The sequence below is a fragment of the Trachemys scripta genome, chromosome 11 (genome assembly GCF_013100865.1).
Source record: "Trachemys scripta elegans isolate TJP31775 chromosome 11, CAS_Tse_1.0, whole genome shotgun sequence".
NCBI classification, from domain to species: domain Eukaryota; kingdom Metazoa; phylum Chordata; order Testudines; family Emydidae; genus Trachemys; species Trachemys scripta.
Window position 1 is genome coordinate 46883055 of NC_048308.1, and position 6659 is coordinate 46889713.

The window sequence follows — 6659 nt, forward strand, 5'->3', positions numbered from 1 at the left end:
GTTGCGAAAATATAATTAATATTTGTGAAGCACTCATGCAGTAGTGGTAAGCACCACAGAAAAGTCCACGAGAAAATAAATTCTGCCTTCAGAGCAGAGTTTGAATAATGTGCAGTAAATAAGCCCACATGCTGAGCAACAAGAAGAAAACAAAATTCTGAATCGTTGTTCATTAAGTGAGCACCTTCCAGTCTGTGCACTGAATGAGACAAGATACTATGGAAAAACAATACTATGTGATCATGTAACTAAAGACTTGTATCCTAATGCATACACACAAGGAATCCAATTTAAGGTTGCACAAGCAACCTTAATTCTGGAATTTCTGAGTGATTGACTTTGCAACCTAAATAATGTTATCTAAGCTTAGCTTTTTGTATATTATTTCCTTAGATTTAAAAAAAAAAACTGAAAAAAACAAATTCTGTTATGTGGCATCATGTTGACACCCAAATGGTCATCAGCAGGGTTGGAACCTTTAGAGCCACTGCCACTTGAGCAAATGGAGTAACTGATAGCAGTAGTAGAGGTTGCTATCCTCTATACAGACCAGCAACCAGCAGTAGAGGGGGATGAAAAAAATCAAATTTTTCCAGTAAGTTTCAAAGTTATTTGTTAACAACAAAGGAAGGGCGAGACTCAGGAATCTTGGGCTCCAGTCCAGGCTCTCAAGAAGAGTATTCTCTAGATTCTTCTACTTGTTTTTGCCAAACTTGATCCCTTCAGTCCCATTTTCTCCAACCCATACCTGTCCCAGTCTCACTTCTTCCACACCCCGGTTTCTCATCCCAGGCCCCATTTCTCAGGTTTCCCATCCCAGTTTCCTTGTCTAGTAAATCCTAGTCTCACCTCTCCATACTCCCCATTCCAGTCACTCTTCCCCCCACTCCTCCTTCCCCCCCCCCCCCCCCCCCCTCCCCCCTCCCCCCCCCCCACTCCATCCTCCCAGTCTCCTCACCAACCATTCACAGGTCAGGCCCAACCTTGGCTCTTTCTCCCCAGTAGAGCTAGCCAAACTCAGGGATTTCCAGTTCGGGAGAAATTCCAGCATTTCAGAATCTGGCTTTGTTCCAATTTGGAAACTGGAAATTCTGGAAACAAATTGCATGACAGGGCTGCCGCGGAGCCATAAACCCTAGAAGCCTGGTGTCCCCAGTCCCAAGGCTGAACACATATCTGGCATGGCTGCTGGGAACCTTGCTAAGCTAGCAGGAAGTTAGGTTTACCACAGAATTCTGGAAGGCAGGGTTCAAAGTTTGTCAAATTTTTCCAGAAATTTCAGCTTTAACAATGAAAATAACTAGCTCTAGACCCCTAGTCTCCTTACAAAACCAGTCCTAGGCCTCCCCATCTGAGCCCCTCACTCTCTCTGGCCCCTATCTTTTCTTCCTTCTCTTACCCCTAGTCCCCATCCACAGTGGCTCCTCATCTCATTCTCCCAGCTTGGAACCCTTCATCCAAGCCACCTCCTGATGAATTTCAAGAACCTGCTCGAAAGCATAAGATGGCTAGAATTTATCAAAGACGTCACCAGAAATTTTTTTTAACATGAGCCAAACAATGTAACTATAATGCAGCTCACAGGACTAGTTTGATAAATGTTTACATTTTTAAATGTTTAAATGGAAAGTTCAGTCAGTATCTGCTTCAAGACCCTCTCCCCTCTATACTTTCAGACCTTCACTGCTATACCCTCTTCCATCATCAATAGACTCTTCCTTATTCATAAATCGTTTTTCTCATCTATCTCTGCTGTCTGGCCATTTCTTCTTCAATACCTTCTCTTTACTATTACCTAGCTCTGCCTTCTGATTTCTTCCCCACCCCCACCTCCACTCCCGCTTGGATATGCTCCCTCGCTATTTAAATAGAAAAAGCTTAAATGATGTATTTAATTCAAATACTCATACACATCTAAGAAATATGCTTCATTGAAGATTCTTCCCATCACATGAATTTAGGAAAAGAGGGGGCCAATTGGAATCCACCATTTAATTGAAAAGTAGTGTAGCAAATACCCAGCTTGAAATACTTCTGTAGATATTCCAGTGAACATTGAGCTGCATGAGATGAGAGAGTCCTCTAAATATAGAATAGAAGTTATGCACCATAAAAATTTGTAATCTCAAATTTAATTAGAGTATGCTTCTTGCCTTGGATCATCATCATCTATGCTATTCCAACCATGTGGTATATATCTGATCATTGTTTACATTTAAGGATACAAAAAAATTCACTCTCATACTGAAAAAAAATCAGTTCCTAGGTCTCTCAAAGTTAGTGAGATCTTTTGACCTTAGTTTGTCAGTATGAGTATATTGCAAGTCATTTTCTGATGATCTATTAACTGTGAGATAATGTTAACATGAAATAGGGTTTTTTTAAATTTAATCTCGTTGTTTATCATCAACCATTGAAAATATAAGAAATACTGTCTATTTAAACCCATTTGTCTGTCACTTTTTATAATCCTTTTTTAAGTCCACTTTGATATAAAGCTATCTGTGTAGCAAACTTACATGGAGTGCAGTCCTATACTCAGGAAAATTCCATATTCCAGGTCCATATTTTAGTTCCCGCAAACAGCAAAAAAGACCATTTACTCCAAGTCCTTTAAAGTAATTCACTGGAAGTCTTAGCATTAATGCAGCATGAGAAATACCATAGTAACAACTAGAAGGAAACCTGGTTATAAATTCATTTAATGATAGTAAGGCATGAATACTCATTGTAGAGCAAGAAATGAAATGTTACAGATGAGACAAACTAGTATGAATCTTTCATTATTTCATTAGAAAATATTGTAATCATGAGTGAAATCCTAGCTGCAATGAAGTCGATGGCAAAATTCCTGTTGATTTCAGTGGGGCCAGGATTTTACCCCATATTCTTATTTTCCATGCTCATATTCCATGCCAAGGTCTTAAGTGCCTTAGATCTTCTAGTGTGACAAATAAGAGTATGTAACACATTTTCAGAAAGTCATGGTAACAGTGGCAACTGGGCATTATAACAGCCTATCCAGCTTTTAACGTTTAATAATGATCCGGGGTGGGGGGGGAGTAGGGGAGGTGGTCTCTCACGTAATAAAAGCTGCAAACAAGTATTTACCAAGTTTCCACAAACTGTTCCTGCAAATTGATTGCACTTTTGTAGGGAGCATGCAACTTGCTGTAGCTTCTACGACTACTGTGGCAGCAGTTTTATTGAGAGGAAAAGTATCCTATGTAACCACTGTACCACCTCCAATCCCTACTGCATCTCCAGTATAGTCATGCACTACAGGGGAACTTATGGGGAGCAGTATGCAGTGGCTGCTGCAGTTAAACATCTTAACTCCTACAAGCAAATGGGAAGAGAGTGTGCAGATGGGTTACAGTTACCACAAGTGAATTTGGGCACTCATAGATAAACCAACAGCATTGGACAGAACGATACATAATAGGCAGGGTGCAAGTTTTTCCCTCAAATAGGATTGAGTCCACAGTTTGGTCACTACACACCAGAGGCCAAATTTGTATGCTACTTTATATCCTATACAATCCCACTGATTTTACTGCAATTGCACAGCAGATAAGTAGGCCCAGATCTTGGACCCTGCTGTTTTCACTGCTTGTCCTTTCCTAAGGAAATGGATACGTGTAGGTGTGCTGGAACTAGTGGGGCTGGGGGGGCAGCAGCACTGCCTGGCTTAAAGTGGTTTCCATCATATACAGGGTTTACAGTTTTGTTCAGCTCCCCCACTATAAAAATTGTTCCAACGCCAATGGGCAGGTGTGCCAAATTATGCAGCGATCTGGTGAATGACATAGGAAAAGATCTACCATGAACAAGGGTGATTCTTCCAAACTAATTTCACTTGACACGAGGACCAGGTTCCAAACCAGGTCTCAAGAAGAAGAGTAGCACATTAACATATGCTACTATGCCACCTGATCCTCAGTTGTTTTATCACTCAATTGATAAGAAAGCAATTTGAATGTTCTTGATAATATATTGGTAACCTTCACTGTGGAGTATTTTTGTAGACATTAAAATAACCTTACACCAAAAGATCATACAGTCTATTAAAGTCACAACATTTGAAAATACCTGAGAGGAATCTTCATATTTGTTTTGTTTTAATGTAAATGAATCTCAAAAGGAAATACTATTAAGACACTCAGAAGAATGGCCTTATTTTAATTCTCCCTCTCCCCCCAAAAAAGCTATTTTTCTAACATAAATCTAGGTGCCAAAAAAGACAAGAGAAAAGAACTATTCACTCAAAGCATGAAGACATACATAGGATGTCATTTTCATTATATATACAAATCAGACCCCTCTGAAATCTTCCTTCCACATATAGACTATTCACTTGCCATTAATTCTGCTTATTTGCTCATCTTTACAGACACAACTTTATTTGTTATCTAATATATACAAGTTATTCCCCCCTCCATTTCTGACTTTAATTCTCTTCATCCAGTAGAGTCTGGCTTTTCCTAAGGGACCACAGTGCTATTTGATTAGAGTTTTCCTCAGTTAGTCAAACAAACAGGAGGAGGAGTTTTCTTTCCCACCCGCCCTTAGCAAATTTGTTCATAATCTTCCCTGGACAATAAAACCTCCTTCAACAAAAATGTTTCCCCCACCAGATAATCATCATTATAACAGTGGCAAAATATGCACTAGTGAAAGCCAGAATGGCATATGTAATTACAGAAGGACTTAACTTGTCTTTTCATCTTTGTACATTACATACATTATGCTTTCTTCGAAAAATAAATCTGCTCTTGAATTAGGGAATAAGTGACAATATCCATGTATTTTATATGAAAAAATTAACTAAGCCAGTCTTAGTTTTGCTTTGCTTGACTATCATTCTCAGTTTCTTGTCACCTTCTTCAATACTGTCATAACTTTTCCCCTCCCTGCTTATCTTCTCTTGTATTGTTCAGGTCACCAACTGAACCCTCTGCTCTGCCAATAATGCCTCGCCTTGTCACCTTCTCACAAAAATGTCTCCTTGTCTTCTTCCACACTTCTCCTATACACGACATGCTATTCACAAGACCATTACTACCTCCATATGGAAGAACTTCAAAAAACCCAGTCTGCCATGACAGCTACTTTTCTAAGAGATAAACTACACTTGCCATTATAAGTTAAGTCAGAATTACTTTTTATGCCCTAGTTTAATGTATTAACAACTTTACAGTACCAAAATATGGCTAGTGGTCTTCTTGATCCCCTTTCCCCTTCCTCTGTCTTTAGATGATGAAATCCTTGGAGCAAAGACTGTGCTTTGTTAGTGTTCAGAAAGTGCCTAGCATATTGTGGGTGTTACCAGAATTAAAATAAATAATACATCATAATCATCTTGGTGAGCATTTCACTGATTTTTAAAAGTACTGCAACACAGTACAACATGCACCATACAAATACACTTGATTCTGGGCAAACTACAGTAATTGACAATGCTGCTCATGGAGAATGTAAAACAATATAAATTTGCAAGTAAAATTGTTTCCATAAAGATTTTTGTGATATCTGCCTTGTTTTATTTCTTGTTGTGTGTGCTCTACTATCCACAGACCTCCAGTTCCAAGGGCTAGACAAAAGTCCCAGGCATGGTTCAGATACAGTACATGCGGAGAAGAAGGATGACCCCTGGGTGCCCAGGCTACGAGAGTCATGTGTGAAGTCTCATTCATATTCTGCATTGCCAGCAGAAAACAACTTCATGGATTTTAACTTCCCTGGAATCCGGTCTTCTTTACCTTCTTTGAGATCCATGGCAGTATTTTTCAACAGGAAGCCTTGACTAAAAATGTTTTTGGGGTATCACTTATCACCTTCAAACACCGTCTCCCAAGCCAAGTATTGCAAGCTGTGTTAAGTTTCTTCCTGTCCACATGGACCAGTGGTTGCTGTAAACTTTTTTAAGTTAACTGTGGCATTTGGAATGAGGTCATCTCTAATTTTGTTAGACAGGTGACATGAGTGAATTTTGCTGCTATCGTGATTTCAGCATAGTACCTTTACCTTTGGTCAGCAAACATTATATCCAAGCACAACAGCAGCATAAGTTGCTATGAGAAATGATAAATCATCAAGGCTCTGCAGAGGCCTTCTCTATATGACAGCACAAAGTGAAACACAGACAATGGAACCTACAATTCTCAACTTCCTGTTTTGCTGAAGAGTAAATGAGTCGAGAAATAAAGGAACATGTACATTAACAACCTTTAAAATACTAGCATGCATTCTTTGCCCTACTCCCTTATTTCAGTGGAATTTGGTAGTGTCAGCAGAGCAAGTCCAGGATGCTTTTTTATCACAGGATATTTAGGTGGCACCTGTATGAAGTTAGAGATAGGATGAGACAAATACTTATCTCTAGAAATGAGAGCTTTCTCTGCCAGTGAAAAACCAAAACTGATGAACAGTCCATAAAACCTACTCTCAGTTAGGAATGTAATCACTCATCAGGTCATTAAAGAATGATGGCAGTGACTCCATATTTAAGGTACAACCATTTCCAATACAAGCCTGATTTTGACACCTAACCAGTTTTGTGAAAAGGCTTATTCCAATGCAACATTTAAATGCAATCTATGCCCAGAGAATATGTTCTGAGGAAGTGAGAGTGGACAAACATTGGGTTTTTCCTTGAT